This window comes from Triturus cristatus, chromosome 3_2 (assembly GCF_964204655.1).
Source record: "Triturus cristatus chromosome 3_2, aTriCri1.1, whole genome shotgun sequence".
NCBI lineage: Eukaryota > Metazoa > Chordata > Amphibia > Caudata > Salamandridae > Triturus > Triturus cristatus.
Genome location: NC_140584.1, coordinates 774531262 through 774551835, shown reverse-complemented (window position 1 = coordinate 774551835; position 20574 = coordinate 774531262). Strand labels below are relative to the sequence as shown.

At 47.4% G+C, this 20574-nt stretch overlaps 1 protein-coding gene across 4 annotated transcripts in view; it reads left to right on the top strand.

The window, feature by feature from the left end:
- Window positions 1-20574, top strand: part of LOC146858071 (uncharacterized) — a 499452-nt gene that overhangs the window by 250365 nt on the left and 228513 nt on the right. The gene's annotated exons all lie outside the window — the stretch shown is intronic.

The following is a 20574-nucleotide window of genomic DNA, read 5'->3' as shown; positions in this document are numbered from 1 at the left end:
ATGCTCCACTTCATCAGAGCTGTTCTGGACACAGCGCAGGTTCGGGTCTATCCTCTTGAGTGGCGAGTCCAGGATATTTAGGCTATGGTAGTGATGTTTCACCTCTATCCTGTATCTGTGAGTCTGAATGCGACTTCAGTGCTTCATGGCCTCCTGTATCCTGCTGGTAGATAATGCCATGTGGCACATGATGGCTCTGCAGTGGGACCTGTAGTTCCAGTGGGTGCCGCAACGGGGGAATCTCACCGACCTAGACCAGTTCTCAGCGGGAACTGTGAATGATCTGCAGTGGTGGTTGACAAACTGCGATTGGGCCAGAGGCAGACGCCTCTTCCTTCATCAACCAGATCTCACGGTGGTGACAGATGCATCACTTCTGGGATGGGGTGGTCACCTGGGAGAGGTGGAGATCAGAGGACTCTAGTCACTGGTGGACACCGGGCTCCACATCAACTTGCTGGAGCTTCGATTGATTTGTTTTGCACTAAAAGCCTTCTAACAATCTCTCAAGGGAAGGTTAGTTCAGGTATTCACAGACCACACCACCACTATGTGGTACTGCAGTAAACGAGGTGGGATTGTGGACCCTATGCCAGGAGGCTCTAAGCCTCTGCACTTGACTGAAACAGGGCACATCCCTGGTGGTTCAACACCTGTCAGGTTCCCGGAACGCCAGAGCGAACTAACTCTGCCATAGGTGCCTAGCTGATCACGAATGGCGTCTCCATCCAGAGGGTATCGCAAGGTCTCTTATGGCGTCTCCATCCAGAGGGTATCGCAAGGTCTATTTCGGCAATGGAGAGAGCTTTGGTTAGATCGGTTTGCCTCCAAAGAGAACACGCAATGTCAGGTTTTTTTAATCACAAATTTTATTGATTTTGTTTTAAACGTTACAATATTCCGAGGTGGCATGAAGCAGTACAGATTCAAGAAGAATTATCAAAGTACATAAATTAATTATCTAACTTCAACACCCACACCGGGTCAATAACAAAGAAAACATTGTTGTCCAGTACTAACATTGTCCCATTTCAACGCAATGCAAGTAGTTTTGCGCGTTGAAGTTTCCAAGGTGGCACTCGCTTCGTGATTCTTTTTGTCTTGAGTGGAGGACATTTCTCGAGTACGCATTTCCATCCATACCACACGTGTCCAGAGTGCTCAAGTAGATCAAGAGTGACCGGGCCCAAGCATGGAGAGTTTGATATCCCGAGCTTCTGAAATTAGGCTGCCCCTTTGGGAGGATCATCTGTCGCAGCAGCAGGGGAGGTCCTCCACCTGAGCCTGTCCACTTTCCACCTCCTTATGTGGAGATTTAGTGGTGTCAGTTGACAGCTTTTGACCTTCCTCCTGAAGTCTACAAGGTTATTCTGGCAGCCAGGCATCCCTCTACCAAGTCTGTTTATGCCTGCCGATGGCAAACATTTTGTAGATATTGTACAGAACGGTCTGTTGACCCCCTGTATGCTCTGACATTTTTCTTTTCATTCTTTCTTTGGCCCAGCAGAGCTCTGCTCTGGGCACTCTGAAGGGTTATATTTCAGCCATTTCTTCTTCGCTAAGGTTATCAAATCAACCGTCTTTTTAAATCTCAAATTGTACATAGATTCGTGAAGGGGCTTTAGGAAAGTGCCCCTTTTGGGATGGTTGCCCCCTAACTTTTTGCTTGATGTTGATGCTCTTTGATTAAGAGTGCCCTGGGTTCCTGCCTACCAGGTACCCAGGGCCTATGTTCTTTCCCTAAATCTTTACTGTTACACACACAAATAGGCAACTCCCTGGCTACATGCAAGTCCCTTGTAAAAGGTAACATAGATGCCAAGGGCACTGTCACCAGGCAATGTCTCTTAAGGACTATTGTACCACCCATGGGCCCTATACATACATACATACATACATACATATATATATATATATATATATATATATATATATATATATATCATACATACCTACCACCACCACCACCCCTCGATTCCAACCTTTACCTACCTGAAATGCCCCTAAATTTAGTATCTAGTAGCAACCCTGAACCTTGCCTCCTCCGAGAAGAAGGACCGAAGAGCCGAGCTGAAAGTAAAAGATGAGGACACCATCTGACTCATCCCCAGCCCTACTGGCCTGTCCTGACCTGCTCCAGCGGAATCCCGCTGTCTACTAGCCCCCCAGAACCTGGAGGACCTGCCCTGCCTTCCCCAACCAGACTTTGTCTCCCGTGAGCACCGTATTTGCTCACCAAACAGAATCTGGCTCCGGCCAAATCCACGAGTCTGCACCTGAGGCCCGAGTTAGAATGGCCCAATACCACGGGGAGGTCTCTCTGGCTATTTTGACCTGGGATCTGGCGATCTCTGACCTACCTCAAGTTGCCAGCCGATGCCTGCAGCCCCTTTCTGGAGCATCACTCTGACCGAAGCCGGTAAGAAAAACCCGACGCCAAAAGACACCCCTGCACCCCACGTCTTTGGGTGGCCCAACCGACGGTGTCTTGGCATCCCACTACATCCCAACATACCTCTCCAACTATTGGTTGCCTCCAGAAGATCTTCATCCCCAAGTATACAGTGTTTGTTGCAGCTGGAGAATCCCCATTGAAAACAGGGCACCCAATGCCAAATCAACACCCTGCACCCGGCCGCCCATGTGCCTTGTGTGCTAAATCAGATCTCCCTTTGCCATGAGCTTAAGTTCAGGAGCTTTGCTCCCACAACCTTGTGGCCTGCTCGTAAGCAACCTCTGACTGGAGGCCCACTATACCCTATTGGATAACATTGGGCCTCTGCACTCTGCACCCAGCTGCTCTGGTGCCGCTGAGGGTGCTTTGAGAGTGCATCCTTGACCCTGGGGGAGCCCTTGTACTAACCCCAGAAACCCAACTCCCAAAACCAAATACTTAACTGTAAACCGATAACTTTACGTTCGAGGCATATGAGCTGCAGATCACACACTTAGGATAGTAGATCACCATCTGGTGTTGGGCTCGGATGCTTGCAGGTTGTTGTTGTCTTCGGAAGAAGTCTTTGGTCACAAGATAGGTGACTCTTCCCTTGGACGACAGTGTGCATGGGCATCAACTCCATCGTTAGATTGTTTTTTTCCGCCATTGGGTTCGGATGCAACTTTTCCGCTCCGGTTGGAAATATCAATTCCAAGCGAAAAACTTCACAACAAAACATCGAAACACCTTCATCCTCGACATCGATTACATCGGCTCGATTCCGGACGTCGACGCGTGCCGATGGGCCTATCCACGCCGTGAGGCCTACTGCTCACGGAAAGGACGCCGTTCAAAAAATGCCCCCAGTGTGGAACAAAATTTCCACACAGTGACCACCACAAAGTCTGCAACCTGTGCCTATCACCGGAACACGACGAGTCCAGCTGTTCAGCCTACGCATCCTTTTGATCCAAAAAGACCATTCGGGATCGAAGGGCTTGACGTCGCATCAAGGCACAAAGGTCAGCTCCGGAACCAGAGGGCATCTTTGATGAAGGCCCCGATGTCTTGGAAGAAGATTCAGAAGATCTGCAAATAATTTTCAAAGCAGACGACTCAGACGACCCCATCACTCCTGGGCAACGTGTGAGTACTACTGCCCCTGCCCCAACCCCACCAAAACCAAAGGCATTGGTCAAGACGTTGCCTGCTGGCCCCAGTCCAGACCGAAAACATCCTTCAGAAGCTCCGCCTCCGGGCTCGGCTCCGCAGAAACATAAGCCTTCCAGTAGCTCGGGACTGAGCAAACCGCATGTCATTGTCCAACCGGCACCAACGGCACCGAAGACAAAAGACCACTTGAGCCCGAAATTGGCTCCAAAGCCCTCGGCCCCGAAAACACCAAGGCCAATAGACACACCGGCACCGAAGGTTCCCAAGCCCACAGATACACCTTCGGCTCCGAAAACCACATCGGCACCGAAACCATCATCGGTACTGAAACCACCGGCTAAGGACTCTCATACGTCTCCGAAAGCCAAACAAGCTACCGATCAACCAAAACCTCGATCGGAACCGAAAACATCGGTACCAAAGACTGTTCCTGAAGAACAAGAACTTTTTCATCCAGATCCAAGGCAGAAAAAGATCTATATCAACCCCAAGACTGGACATGTCACCGCGGTGCCATGTAAAAAACGGAAACTGGACACACCACCTGCCCCAGTTCCTGTAAATAGGAACTACTCTTCCACATCCCCTATCCCTCCTTCCTCTCCTATACTGCCTCCTATCCCCCCCCTCTGCCTACACCACCATTACCTATACCCTCTCCATCTCATACACCACCACCACAGGGTGATTATGATGACCTAGGGGGGTGGGATTGATCCTAATGATCCGTTCACAGATCCAGACACCTCACCACTGGATGATTGGGCATTCCCCTTGCAAGACATGCCTGACCCTCAGCCATATCCCTCAAAACCATCGCCTCCTGACGATCACCTGGGGTTTGGACAGTTATTAAATAGAGCAGCAATATACCACGGCGTCACAATGCACTCAGACCCACCAGAGGAAGACTTCCTATTAGACACATTCGAACAGACTCAAAAGTCTGTACAAATTCTTCCCATGATTAAAGGAGTCATAAATCATACCCCCGAAGTCTTTAAAGACACCGTTCGTGCCAGGGTTTCCCAACCCACGGATCGAAAAGAAATATAGGCCTGCTCCTGAAGATCCTAACTACATCAAGGGCCAACTCCCTTTGGATTCTTCGGTCGTTTCCAATGCTCGGAAACGTGCCATCTCCCAAACCACAGGAGATCCACCACCCCCAGACAAAGAATCCAAACTATTGGAGACCTCTGGCAAAAGAGTAGCAGCACAAGCCGCTAATCACTAGCGTATTGCCAACACCCAAGCCCTACTAGAATGCTATGACAGGGCCCACTACGATCAATTAGAGACTCTTACAACATCTGCCAGACCAATACAAAACCCAGGCCAATGACCTCATTCAGGAGGGAAAGCTCATTTCAAATGCAGCAATTAAATGTGCACTTGACACCGCAGACACCGCCTCTAGAGCAATTAACACAAGTGTTCTCCTTCGACGACATGCATGGCTACGCATCTCTGGCTTTAAGTCAGAGGTACAAAGTACCATACTTAGTCAGCCATTCAATCAGGAACAGCTCTTTGGGCCAGCAATAGACTCTGCTCTTGAAAAAATGAAAAAGGACACAGACGGCTAAGTCCATGGGAGCATTACAATCTCCCCAACCACGTGGCTCCTTTCGGCGCTCCTTCTATAGAGGAGCCTCCAAAAATATTGTAACGGACACCCCCTCTACATTCAAAACCGCCACACACACATCTGCCAGTAGAGGATATTTTAGAGGCGGATACAGAGAAAACAACAACAAAGGGCGAGGTCGAGGTAATAACACTCGCACCTCCCCTGCCACAAAACAGTGACTTTCCTCCACTCCCCCCAGACCATTCCACTCTGGTCGGGGGAAGACTAACACAGTTCCTACCTGTCTGGAACTCCATCACAACAGATAAGTGGGTCAAACAAATTATCCAGTATGGTTACTGCTTGGAACTCACAACTACCCCCTCTCCCCCCCCCCCCCCCCCCCATACCACCCAAACAGAGTTCCATGTAACAAGAACATCTTACACTCCTCAAACAAGAGGTTCTCTCATTGCTTCAAAAGCACGCAATAGAACCACTTCCCTTAGAATATCAGGGTACAGGGGTATATTCACTCTACTTTCTAATCCCCAAAAAGGACGGGACTCTAAGACCAATACTCTACCTCAGACTCCTAAATCTGTATATCAACTCAGATCATTTCCATATGATCACTCCTCAGCAAGTGCTCCCACTACTGCAACAAGGTGATTTCCTTACCACACTAGATCTCAAGGACGCCTACTTCCACATTCCCATACTTCCTGCCCAGAGGAGGTATTTAAGGTTTGTGGTGGACGGACAACACTACCAGTTTACAGTCCTCCCATTCGGGGTAACAACCGCACCCAGAGTACTCACAAAATGTCTAGCAGTAGTAGCAGCACATCTCAGACGGCAACAAATTCATGTCTTCCCGTATCTAGACGACTGGCTAATAAAAGCCAAGTTATTCAACAAGTGTGTCCTACACACTCGCCAAACTCTCCAAATTTTACACACCTTGGGATTCACAATAAACTATCCCAAATCTCACCTCCAAACTGCTCACATACATCAGTATCTAGGAGCCACCATAAACACCTCCACAGCCCTAGCATATCCCAATCCAGCCAGGAATTTTGCGATAAGAGCTTGCATATTGGCTATATGCAAGCTCTTATCACAAAATTCCAAATCCAACACTCTCTTCCAGCAAGAGTGTTCATGTAACTCATAGGCATGATGGCATCATGCATCTTCATTGTGCCTTATGCCAGATTTCAAATGCACCCCTTGCAAGAATGTCTAGCACGTAAGTGGATATCCAATAGAAGGGGGGCCCCTAATGGTAGGATAGGTAGGCAGAAGGAATAGGGGACAACTAGAATCAACAAAGAGAAAAAACACCGACTGCCTACTCACGATAGATATGTATAAGCCCAAGTAGGGTCTAGATTAAACAAACAAGATAGGATAACAGCTGACCCAAAAAGAACAAAAGAAGAAGAGTAATCCATAGTGGATTTATTTAAATAAACGAAAATCAGGATAATATTCGTACGCAAAATTTCACCAAGATAAATGAATTACACAATACAAATAAAGGACGGTCCCACACAACAACAGACATACATACAGTCATTCATACAGCACACTCGTGGGTTCAGTGCAGAGCATATTTACACAAACATATATATATTTTTTTATAGATATATGTATATATTAAGGGTGTTAAGGAGAATTAGTTCGCTCCCAGATTATTGTAGATATGCGAAGTCTTCGGGTAGGCACTTGTAAGTAAACGCCAACGCACGTTTCGGTGTTCAACCCAGCACAGGGCTACACCTTCATCAGGGCGACGGTGATGTTAAACGTGTGGGACACAGCAAAACCTTTTAGTCCGATATGCGTTTAAGAAAAGACTCCTCTTGGTGGGGTTCAACGACTCAAGAGGGTATCGGGAAGCTAATCAGGAAACTGTCCGGCGAGGGACCACCTTCAGGAAAACAATCGGAAGCGGTGTGGTCCAAGTAAGAGATAATTAGCATCAGGGGCTGTTCTTTTAGTAAAATTAGAAATATCAATCCACATAGGCTGGGCAAGGGGATAAACGCGTTCCGTAATTCCGGCGGCGTCGAAGGGTGAAGGATACAGGAGGAAACCTCCTCACCAGTATAAAGCGGTAATCAATCGCGCAGTACTTCAATGGAGTCAGCGATTCAGCACCAGGAGAGTACAACAAGATCTAGAGATAAACAAGGGACGTGGATAAAAGGCGTTGTTCAGGCGGTGATATTTCAAACCGTGAAACGTTCAGGATAAAGCTAGATGGCGTCAGTGGAACCAGGCTCACGGACAACTTACGGATCTGGTGTTGGTGGACAGCCGCACACATCGCTCTCTCAAATGGTGGAACATAACAAACCTCTCCAAAGGGCGGCCGTTCCTAGAGCCTCTTCCACAGATCGTGCTGACAACGGACGCATCGCTCACAGGATCGGGAGCCCACCTCCTCAGCCACACCACTCAGGGCAAATGGTCAACTCACCAAAAAATGCTCCATATCAATTACCTGGAACTGCTAGCAGTGTTCCTAGCACTAAAATCATTCCAACTACAAATAGAGAGTAAGGTGTTATCTACTTTTATCTCTGCCTATCTTTGAGGATCCACTGGACTCTGTACACTATACCTTACTTTGGTATAATGTATACATAATGACAAACAAAGAGGGTCTTAGGGAATTTAAAGACCTGCCAAGGGTTTAGTCCCTAATCTCAAAATGTCAACAAACAGAAGAACCCGGGGTCTATATACTAACTACCAGTCTGTACTAAGTGCTCATACAATGATCATGAACCAATAACTACCCCAAAAAACAACTGTAGAATAGAAACACAACCCTTAGAAATAGTTGGATTCCCATCAAAATCGCAAACTTGATCAATCTTATCATCTGGGTATCCAGCCTTCCATCCACTTCTCCTCTTGACCAATGAGGATTCAGCTGTGGATTAAATCATAAAGGGGGTCTTCAAAAGAGACCGCAACGAAAGGGATAGATCCCCGGGTTCTTCCGTTTGTTGACCTAGTGTATACATAGCCAGCTTCCTACAGGTGCTTACATATTTGTTTTCCCCTCACCATTTATCATGCCCCAGTGGGAGCTTAACCTAGTTCTCACCTATTTGATGTGTGCACCTTTCGAGCCACTGCACAATTGCCCAATCCGGCTGTTTACTATAAAAACAGTCTTCCTAGTAGAGGGTAAGCGAATTGCAGGCTCCATCCTCTCCACCTCCTTACCTGACCGCCGTTCCGCACTAGGGCGTCTTACTTGCCTAATGTACTTTATCTCACCTGGAACGTGCTTCCTGGTGAGATAAAGAATTGTCCCACTATCCTGGCCTTCAGAAAAGCTTTAAAAAAACCTGTTCGTAAATTAGGTTCAATTCTGGATTGCATGGCAACCTTCGTTTTCCATCCGGCTCAAGCGCCTAGACGCTGTTTGGCATTTTTGCGCTAAATAAATGTTAAATAAAATCATGTAGCAACACCTTTCCATCTAGGGCAATCTGTTACCTTGCCTACCTTCTATGCTCTCCACATCCTTCCAAAGAAGAAGAGTGTCTCCACCGTCTGGACCCAAAAAGATTTATTGTTCCGCCTTGTCTGCACCAAAGAGTTACGGGTGGATGGCCAGCTCCTTTAGGGTACATTGGAGCAAAGAAGGGTTGTGCTGTGCAGAAGAAGAGCATCTCACATTGGGTTATCCTCTGCATAAAAATCTGCTACGCCTTGGGAAAGGAACAGCCCCCTGAAGGCCTTAGAACTCATTCAACCAGGACCAAGGCCGCCACCACAGCTCTTCAGCATGGTTTTCCAGCCCTCGACATCTGCCAAATGGCTACTTGAGTGTCCCTGCACGCGTTTGCCAAACAATACTACTTTGATAACCAGGTCCATAGGGAAGGCCTTTCCGGCTGTTAGGTCCTACAGGACTTTCTGGTCTAGCACTTTACCGCAGTCCCTCCTCCAGTGATGGTATTGCTTGGGTATCTGTTCTAAGGTTGGGAATCTGCGGCTAGATGTCTCTATCAGATGGACAAGTTACTTACCTTCGGTAACGCCTTATCTGGTAGACACATGATCTGACTGCAGATTCCTTACCGACCCACCCATCCTCCCTGCACTGCGGATCAGCTTAGTGTCAGGGCTGTTCGACTTTAGGGCCCTTGTTGTCTTTTAACACACCATGGTCAGTCGCTTCATGGCTCCGTGCTTCTGGTGTGGAAAGTCGTAAAATGTACTGACGTCAGCGCGCCGATGTGGGGCCTATATAGATGATGTGGATGTCATGACTCCACCTAATGGCATGCAGGGATATTGCTATAAATAATCTCTGTGATCCAGCCTGACGCCCGAATGTTCTAGGGTAGGGAATCTACAGCTAGATCATGTCTCTACCAGATAAGGTGGTACCGAAGATAAGTAACTTGTCCTTCAGCAGCAAGAATGACTTATGACCACTGTCGAAGCTGATAAAACTCATTTCAACTATAGTAACTTCTCCACGGAAGACCAGATCATAGAGCCTTTGCCAGTTCAATAAGTGGAAATACCTTGAAATACCTGTATATCTATGGTACAATTATTTCCACCCAAGATGTTGCCTCAGAATGTTTCATCAGGTGTGGCAATAAATGAAGAACAAGATGACCCGAATATTGATGACATAGCTTTCTTCAGGATAGGTGGTGACTACGACACTGATGAAGAAGCTGCAAGGCGGCCTGATCTTAAAATAAGATAGGATATTCAGACAGTGAACAGAAACTGCGTACTCTGGTACGCAAGGTTAGAAAATTACGTTTACTAAGAAAATGTAGAATATGTTGTAGCTTCTCCTTTAAGTTTGGTTCTGTAGTGGAATGTGATGACATGGGAAAGAATGTACGGGGGACTGAAGGGACAGTTGGAGTTGGAGACCGCTGTCACGGCTGTACATCTAGTGGGTGTTTAGAATAAACTCATTATGAAGACTTACTGTGTATCTTCATTATAATACTGGCGACGATTTAGAGAAAACAGCCACCAAGGAACCCTGCGTGACACTGAAAGAACGGGAGGAAGAAAAGAAATGTCCGTTCTTTGTCTTTATTTATTGATTGAAATCGGAAGGCTGCCTGCGAAACTTGAGTTAAAAAAAAAAAAGAGAAGAAGAAGATAAGATCAACAAGCGTTCATCCTAAAAGGTTAGATTTAGTTCTTAAAAGTATCGAGGCTCGTGGTTTAACAGACGCGCATTAATTAAATTGGAGCGCGAGGAGAAGAATGTACTTAGGCGCGTTAGCTTAGCGCGTGATGGCAGCATGAGATAGGAGCGAAGAAGACAGCGCGTGAAAGCATTTTCTTTTTGCATCAAAGTTAGGAAAGGAATGCGGATGACAAACACACTGTTTTAAAGTACCAGAGTGCAGCGTGCAATGAATCAAGATTGATGGAAAAGGAAACATATAGAGCAAATTGAAGGAACTGTATATTGTAAAAAAAAAATACAGACGCTTTCACAGATCCACAATTTCATGCAAGCCAAGAGTAAAGTTGGAGCAAATCATTTTACATTACAGTTTTATACAACAATACAAGAAAAACAGCATTACAATTTTATTCAGAATAAAAGAAAGGGAAAAGGAACAGAATTGTATTATGCTAATCTTGAATGTGAACAATAATTTGACTCCACAACTCTCAACTGGAATTATATAGTTAAAGGAACAAGGAGTTTTATTTCCTGAACATCCAGAGTAATTTGCAAGAGAAGTTTGACCACTAGTTATTTTTAAATTGTTATTTTATTCTATGTAGTTAATTTATTATTTTAGATAATTATATTAGCTTATTTTATTAGTTTTTTGTGTTGAATTGTATTTCAGCATGGCGTCGTCTGGTGGCATGAGTCAACCACCTCAGTTTTTAAGTGAATGAGGTGAACCTGTGCTTCCTTGGAAGAAATGGAAACCACTCTTTGATTCATATCTTTTGGCCATTGGTGGTGAAAAGTTTTCTGCAATTAGGAAACCAGCTATATTACTACACAACCTGGGTACGGAAGGAAGAAATATCTATGACAGCTTAGATCCTATACCAATAGGCAGAGGTGCAGGTGAACCTAATGATGTGTATGAAATGAGTCTACTACAATTACAGAACCACTTAGGACCCCGCATAAATGTGGTTATGGAAAGACACAAATTCTTTATGCGTGTACAACCCAAAGTGGAGAGAGTAGGCAACTATGTGGCGGCATTAAAGTCTTTGGCACAGACTTGCAAGTTTGAGCAATTATCTGAATCCCTCATCCGTGACCAATTAGTATTGTATTTAAAGGAAGAGAAACGGTATGGAAAATGTATGACGCGAAACGAGGAGATAATCTTTTGGGCTGGCGCCATCAAAGGGATCTTGGCATCATTCTGAACCCCAATGCACCAAACCAAGTTATGCTGGTTTCACAACAGAGTGATGTTCAAGACATTTTAGGAAAGTTTCCAGAAGTTTTTAGTGATAAACTTGGGTGTGTTAATGGTTTTAACCATAAAATAATTTTTTTTTAAAAGTTCAACACCGATTGTACACAAAGTAAGGAAGGTTCCCAACCTTATGTTAGAACCCTTACAGGAAGAAATCAATAAGCTCCTAGATCTGCAAGTGATACAAGAGATAGTCGTCTGAATGGTTGGCCCCCATAGTTTTGGTTCCTAAGGATAACGGAAAAAAAATCAGGATGTGTGTGGATTTGAGAAGTTTAAACAACTGTATTTGGGTTGACAGACAACCCTTACCTAACATCAATGAGGCATTATCAAAACTGGGAGGTGCCAGCTTAATCAGGGTGATGGATTTATCTGCGGCATACCATCAGATTTTATTACATGAAGATTCCAGACATCTTAATTCTTTTGTAACCCCTTTAGGTGCATACAGATTTATTCGTATGCCTTTTGGTTTGGCAAGTGCTGCAGCCTGTTTTCAAAGAGTGATGAAAAATGTTTTGAGTGGTATTGAGTCTGTCTTATTTTTCCAGGACGATATTCTTGTCCATGGTCAGGATAGGGATAAACATGATGAGGTTTTATTCCGTGTTCTGTCAAGGTTGAAAGAACGGGGACTCACGTTGAAAAGTGAAAAATGCAGATTTAGAGTTAATTCTGTTTCTTATCTGGGACACTCAATTTCTGGCGAGGGTATCAGCCCTAAAGTTGATCTAGCGGATGCTAGTGTGCGAGGGTTGGGTGCTGTGTTATCACAGGTGGTGGATGGCAGTGAGAAGGTCCTTGGTTTTGCTTCTCGCTCATTGAAGGGTGCGGAAGAGCGCTATTCTGTGATAGAGCGTGAAGCTTTAGCTTGTTACTGGGCTATCAATCATTTCAGATTTCTTTTGTGGGGAATACCATTCCTTGTTAGAACAGACCACAAACCACTTTTACATATGTTTTCTTGCAGGAATGTTGAGAGCACTACACCTAGAATTAAAAGGTGGGTTGAGGGACTATAGGAATACAATTTTACCGTGGAATATTTGCCCGGTTTAAGAAATCTACCAGCAGATTTTCTATCTAGAATGCCTTTGGAGAAAGATTCAATTAATAGCCTTGACGGCACTGTTTGCTGGGTGAAAGAGTCAGCCATTGACAAGAAGGAATGGGAAGCTGGTTGTGAGGGTGATGAGTCTAGAAGTATAATCATGAATTTCATTGTCAATGGTTCGCCTTCTTTGGATGATGTCCCAAATTGTGTGAGAGGTTTCTGGAATGTACGTGAAGAATTGAATATTTTACAAGGAGAGCTTTTGCGGGGGGAAAGACTGATACCTCCTATTGATATGAGAGAGAAAATTGTCAATCTTGCACATGAGGGTTGTAGGAAGGTGGATATCTGACTATGGTTACCCCCAACTTTTTGCCTAGTGTCTAGCTGGTTTTTCGAATTAGTTGGCCTGAGATCCTGCCATTCAGGGTCTCAGGCTGTCTGCTCTCTCTTTAAAATGGACTCCATGTACCCTAGGTACATTCCCAATTGGTAAGGATCACCTTATTGGACCCTGTACAGTGTACCCTAGGTACCCAGGGCATAGGTGTACCCTAGGCCTCCCAGGGGCTGCAGCATGTATTATGCCACCCCTGGGCTGGCCTTCCAATCAGACACAACTTGATGATCACTCAGCTGGGGCAAGGTCGTGTAATCACCCCTTGCTTAGATATAGTATACCTATATCTACCCTTAAAATAGACACATGTGTACCTATCAGCCACTCCTATGGCAGGCCTTAACAATCCTGGAGGCAGAGTGCTTGGTAACATGTGAGATGGTGCTCTAGCATGAGCTGAGCCTGTCTGCAGCTTTCGGAACCATGTCCTTATAGCTGTTCTATGATATAGCCTACCATATACTCTTAAAGTGCCTTATAATCTTAAACGGTTATGGTAACTATGGTTTGGCTTTATCAAAACATGTCGTGTAAGGTGTCTAACACTTTGGAATAATACCCCCATACCATTTCTGGTGATGAAGATACTATTCCCCCCTTCTAGAGGGAGAGACATGTTAAAACCCTACTTTGCTGTTTAACTCTAACCAAAGCCTCAGCATCACAAAATGGATGCTGCTGCCACAGACACAAGTCTGACCTCCTGCTGCTGGGAGTGATCCCGGCAAGGGAGGCTTGGACAATAGGTTTCCTGCTTGGGGAGGTGCTAGCACCTCCCCAGACAGACTTTAGTGTATTGGGGCAGGGAGGGCTGAAAGGAATGAGACATGCCTGGGGCACACAAGGTGTCCCATGCATAGTCCAGTTCAAACCGGTGCTGGGGCACTCCAGTCCCAGTCCTGGCGTGAAACTGGACAAAGGGAAGGGGGTGTAACCACCCCCCTCCCAGGTCCCACCCATAAGGCGTGACCTAGCAGGTAACTCAGCCCCCAGATTTGGATAAGAGTGGTAGCTGGGCCCCAGGAGATTAGATTATCCTGAACCTGCAACTTGAACAGAAACTCTGGACCTTCGACATTCGACGAAAGAAGAAGACTGAAGAGTCTCCCTTGTGGCCAAGGAGTGGCTACCCTGTGCAAACGGCACCATCAAGAGACTACCCTTTGCTTTGCTGAAGTTCTACGAGGGACCGACTGCAGAGCCCGACCAGAGCCTTGACTTCCAGACTTCTCCGACCCTGATCCACATCCACAGCCGAGCTGAGATCCGTGGAGGCGACGAGAGACGTGGGACCGGCTACCTGGGAAAAGTGGCGAGTATCTTCCAGCGCAGCTTCTGAGGTACCCTCGAAGTTGTGCACCGGGGATTGAGAAGCCCCAACCCAAGCACCATCTGCACCGAAGATCAGCCCCCCACACTCCACGAGTCCTGCGTGGGGCCCTTCTGCATTTTCCTGCTTGCCGCGTCTGTCCGGTTGCTTGCCCGTTGGCTAGTGGCCTCTGGGACGACGCATCCTGAAATCTTCACTGCTGGTTTGGCTCCTCCAGACTGGCTCCCGCTTCCCTGCAAAAGAGAAGCACCCCAGACCTTCCTGGTCTGTACCAGAAGCAAGTCCTCCGTTCTTTGTGAGTTCCGCTTGCCAAGGCTTGGTGAGTCCTAGTTCAACTTCGATGCCGCCGACAGCAAGAGCCTTCGTGGGACAGCTCGCCTCCTGGTCCTGGTCGTCCTCGACGTTTCCTGGTCCCCGTGGCTGCAGCGACAAGCTTCACCTTCACCTGCAATCTTCACGACATCGCCTGGTTCCTTCCTGGTTCCACGTGGTCACTGGCTAGTGACCTTGACTCTGTCCCTTCTGCTTGCAGGTATCCTCTCTTCTTGATCCCAGCCTTGGGATCCACCGGACACTCTTCACTGACTGCCTGTCAGCAACTTTCCTTCAGGCATCCATAGAAGTCCACAACGAAACCCGACGCAAGTTCACACCTATGCACCCGCAGTCCGTGGGCTAGGTAACTTGGGTACTTCGGTGCTCACAAGGGTAGTGACTATCCTAGGGTCTAGTTTCCGAGTCTCGACTCTCTAGCTGCTTCAGAAGTGTCCTTAAACTGTTAATTTCTAACTGCTAGTAATTCTATCGACTTTTACGCATTACGCGTGAGTGTTTCCACTCTGCACCTGAATCCCGTGGGCCTCCCACTTCCTAACTGTTGCTAGTGTAGTGTAGCCCCAGCGATTCCCCAGGCCTACGCCTATCCTATTTCCGTGACAGTGGTCCTTATACCACTTCTTTAGTATATGGTTTGCGTGGCCCCTAGGGCCTAACTGTATTACTTACCTGTGTGACTTAATGTATGCTTAAATAAGACTGTGTTGTACTTACCTCTAATCTCATAAAGAGTGCTGAGGGTTTGACTAGAATAAATACACTTTATTTTATATATATATATTATATATGGTATCACAGCTGGCTTCACATGCCATTCAGAGTTTAGCGTAAGACTGCTCTTGTCCATGCTACCACTAGGATAGCTGGTCTATAAGGTTGACTTTACAACCAATCACCATAAGGGTTGTTTGGACTGATATAAGGTGTACACTAGAACTAGTGACATCATACATCAGGCCAACTTCTCACATTGGTGAGCAGCGGTTGGGATCTGAGCTTGCTGTTGTAATACCATTGTAATCTTGAGATACTAAATTGAAAGATCACACAGATATTGTCTAGGTACATATAACATAGATTATAATACTTAAGTCCTACTGGACTTAGTGGTTGTAGGTTGAAGGGAGTAACACACCCTGACTACAACTACCAGAGAGGTTTAGTAGAAACAACTAGTGTAGGTAGGTGCACACCCTCACTAGAATCATGTCCCTGAATGAAGATCACACTGATACTCCCTCATGAGAGGAGAATCCTAGACAGATTCCCTCTAGATATGATGCATTCACTTTCCAGGAGATGAGACAACTGTGTACCTCCAGGAGATTAAAACAGGGTTCCAACCCTACCCTTAGACAGCTAGTGGAGCTTCTGGAGGCCTATGATGCTGAAAGAGCTGCAAAGTATGGTGCCATAGCTGTAGATAAGGGTCTACCCACCACAGATGAGTCAGATGGGACTTCAGATGAAGAGGTAGACAGCCAGGGCCAAGTAGGAAGACTTAGCCAGGCTAACCTAAGCTTACATGGGAGTTTGCATGGGGTCCCCCCATACAGACCCCCAAGTGGGCTTAACCAGAGAAGCAGGAGAGACAGATCCCCTTCAAGGGAATCCATCCACTCCCATGTCTCTAGCATCTCTAATGCTTCCTCTCACAGGGGAATGACTTTCCCTGAGAGAAAGGAGCATGAAGCCAGAATGAGGGAAGCTAATCTGAGGATTCAGAGGGAAGAACTTGCCCTTGCCAAGGAGAAGCTTGCTCTGGCTAGAGAGCAAAAATTGTGTGGGTCAGAACCCACTGGTGGCAGCAACATTCCTAGAGATAGGGATAGGTCTTATGACCATAGAAACCTAAGCAAGATAGTCCCCCCATATCAGAATGGGGATGACATCCACAAGTGGATGACTGCTTTGGAGAGGGCCTGCAAAGTACAGCAGGTACCCCAGAGTCAGTGGGCAGCTATCTTGTGGCTCTCCTTTTCTGACAAAGGTAGAGACAAGCTCCTCACAGTCAGTGATGAGGATGCTAACAATTACAAAGTCCTGAAGAGTGCTCTGATAGATGGGTTTGGCTTAACCACTGAGCAATATAGGTTGTTGTTCAGAGACACCCAGAAGACGGACACAGGACTGGTCTGATTTTGTGGATTGTGCCACTAAGGCGTTGGAAGGTTGGTTAACTGGCAGCAAGGTGCAGGACTATACAGGATTGTACAACTTGATTATGAGGGAGCAGATCCTTAGTAATTGTCAGAACCAGCTTCTCCATCAACACCTGGTAGACTCAGATTTGACCTCTCCCCAAGAATTGGGAAAGAGGGCAGATAATTGGGTCAGGACCAGGATTAGGCCTAAAAATCAGGGTGGTGACCAAAAGAAAGATACCACCAAGCCTCAAGAGAAGGGTGGGGATAAATCAAAAGATAAATCTTCCTCAGGGCCCCAAAACTCCACACAGGGTGGTGGGTCCCAAGCTCCCTCTTCTACCACAGTTAAAAAGCCTTACTGCCATGTGTGTAAAACACCTGGGCATTGGAAAACTGACAGCAGTTGCCCAAAGGCTAAAAACAAAACTGTCCTCCAACTACTCCTGTCACACCACCTATTACTGTCAGCAGTAATCCCCCAGGTGGTGGGAGTGCCCCCAAAAATTTGGTTGGGTTTTCTTGGGGAACACAGGGGGATCCTGGCTTAGCCAATTCCCCTACAGCAGGTACTCTTGTCTGTGATGGTGGCATGGGGTTTGCCAACTTCACTGCCTGTCCCAACACTTTGGGTAGGTACAGACAGGAGCCCTACATCAATGGTAGAAAAGCTGAGGCCTACAGAGACACTGGAGCTAGCATCACTATGGTGGCCCATAGGCTAGTTCCCTCTGAGCAGCTTTTACCTGGTTTCTCATACCAGGTAACTAACCTTGATGGCAAACAGAACGGTAATCCCATGGCAGAGGTATGTCTCAGCTGGGGAGGTGTCACTGGCCCTAAAAGGGTGGCAGTGTCCCCAACCTTGCCTGTAGACTGCTTACTGGGGAATGACTTGGAACTCTCAGCTTGGGCTGCAGTTGAACAAGACACCCATTCTAAAATGGTAGGCCTTTCACAAAAGGGTAGTGGGGTTGTGCCAGCCACAACCCCTGTCCAAGTAGATTTCCTCCCTGAAAAGGTTGGAAGGGCAGTGGTAGCAACAGCCCAGGCAAAGACAGACTTCCCTGTAGAGATTGGCAGAGCTGTGACAGTCACAGCTCAAACCCAAACTGAGTGCCTCCCTGAAAAGGTTGGCATGGCTGTAATGGTCTCAGCCCATACTCAGACTGACATAGGTGTAGTGAAGCCTGAAACTATGGATCACTCCACACAAACCGAGAGTAGTGGGGAGGAAGAAAAGTCTCCCTCTCCCCAGACATTAGGAAAAGGTCAGCCTCCTCAGGGATCTGACCTCACCCCTTGTGAAGGAACTGCCCCAGAGGTAGCCAGGCCTGGCCTGGCAGAGCCTCTGATGTCAGTGGCCCCTTCCAAGGTGGGACCCAGTCTGGTGCAGGTAGCCTGCCTCTCTCTACCCTGCCTCAGTCAGCCCAGGGCTGCAGAGGTCAGGGAGGCCAGTGGACCCCAAGAGGGCCCCTGTCCACAAGAACCCCCCCCCCCCCCCCATCAAAAGAATGAGGATTGCCAGGCTAGTAGCCCTAGCCAGGTGATGGTTAAAAATATTCCTGAGGGATCTCCTTTACAGGTAGTTAGGGACCTCCCCCAGAGGGATTCTGTTGGGCACAGGCAAACATGGGACCTTAGGGCCCCAAACCTGACCTGTCCCTCCAGTAAGCCCACAAAAGGGACCCAGCCTCCAGCTATAGGTAGCCAGAAGCTGACCCTGAGAGCACAGTGCAACTCAGTGAAAGAAAGAAAGGCATCCATGGTGGAGGATGATTGGAGGAAGCTGAGGCCTCACTTTGAGGACACTCACTTCAGTACTCCATCTCAACACCAGCCTTTTACTTTGCAAAAACACACCAAAGATATAGATTCCCTATGGTGGAGACCCTATGATACCTTTAGGATGAGGGATTGCTTAGTGGACCATGAGACAGGGGGTAACCTTGCCAGTGCTGGTTCTTCCTTATATGGCCACTTAGGCAATAGAGGCTTACCTTGTCATGGCCAGCCTTATCTCCTTTCGTTTGGGGGGGGGGGGGGGGGTTGTGTAGGAAGGTGGATATCTGACTATGGTTACCCCCAACTTTTTGCCTAGTGTCTAGCTGGTTTTTCGACTTAGTTGGCCTGAGATCCTGCCATTCAGGGTCTCAGGCTGTCTGCTCTCTCTTTAAAATGGACTCCATGTACCCTAGGTACATTCCCAATTGGTAAGGATCACCTTATTGGACCCTCTACAGTGTACCCTAGGTACCCAGGGCATAGGTGTACCCTAGGCCTCCCAGGGGCTGCAGCATGTGTTATGCCACCCCTGGTCTGGCCTTCCAATCAGACACAACTGGCTGATCACTCAGCTGGGGCAAGGTTGTGTAATCACCCCTTGCTTAGATATAGTATACCTATATCTACCCTTAAAATAGACACATGTGTACCTATTAGCCACTCCTATGGCAGGCCTTAACAATCCTGGAGGCAGAGTGCTTGGTAACATGTGAGATGGTGCTCTAGCATGAGCTGAGCCTGTCTGCAGCTTTCGGAACCATGTCCTTATAGCTGTTCTATGATATAGCCTACCATATACTCTTAAAGTGCCTTATAATCTTAAACGGTTATGGTAACTATGGTTTGGCTTTATCAAAACATGTCGTGTAAGGTGTCTAACACTTTGGAATACTACCCCCACCCCATTTCTGGCGATGAGGATACTATTCCCCCCTTCTAGAGGGAGAGACATGTTAAAACCCTACTTTGCTGTTTAACTCTAACCAAAGCCTCAGCATCACAAAATGGATGCTGCTGCCACAGACACAAGTCTGACCTCCTGCTGCTGGGAGTGATCCCGGCAAGGGAGGCTTGGACAATAGGTTTCCTGCTTGGGGAGGTGCTAGCACCTCCCCAGACAGACTTTAGTGTATTGGGGCAGGGAGGGCTGAAAGGAATGAGCCATGCCTGGGGCAAACAAGGTGTCCCATGCATAGTCCAGTTCAAACCGGTGTTGGGGCACTCCAGCCCCAGTCCTGGCGCGAAACTGGACAAAGGGAAGGGGGTGGAACCACCCCCCTCCCAGGTCCCACCCATAAGGCGTGACCTAGCAGGTAACCCAGCCCCCAGATTTGGATAAGAGTGGTAGCTGGGCCCCAGGAGATTAGATTATCCTGAACCTGCAACTTGAACAGAAACTCTGGACCTTCGACATTCGACGAAAGAAGAAGACTGATGAATCTCCCTTGTGGCCAAGGAGTGGCTACCCTGTGCAAACGGCACCATCAAGAGACTACCCTTTGCTTTGCTGAAGTTCTACGAGGGACCGACTGCAGAGCCCGACCAGAGCCTTGACTTCCAGACTTCTCCGACCCTGATCCACATCCACAGCCGAGCTGAGATCCGTGGAGGCGACGAGAGACGTGGGACCGGCTACCTGGGAAAAGTGGCGAGTATCTTCCAGCGCAGCTTCTGAGATACCCTCGAAGTTGTGCACCGGGGATTGAGAAGCCCCAACCCAAGCACCATCTGCACCGAAGATCAGCCCCCCACACTCCACGAGTCCTGCGTGGGGCCCTTCTGCATTTTCCAGCTTGCTGCGTCTGTCCGGTTGCTTGCCCGTTGGCTAGTGGCCTCTGTGACGACGCATCCTGAAATCTTCAC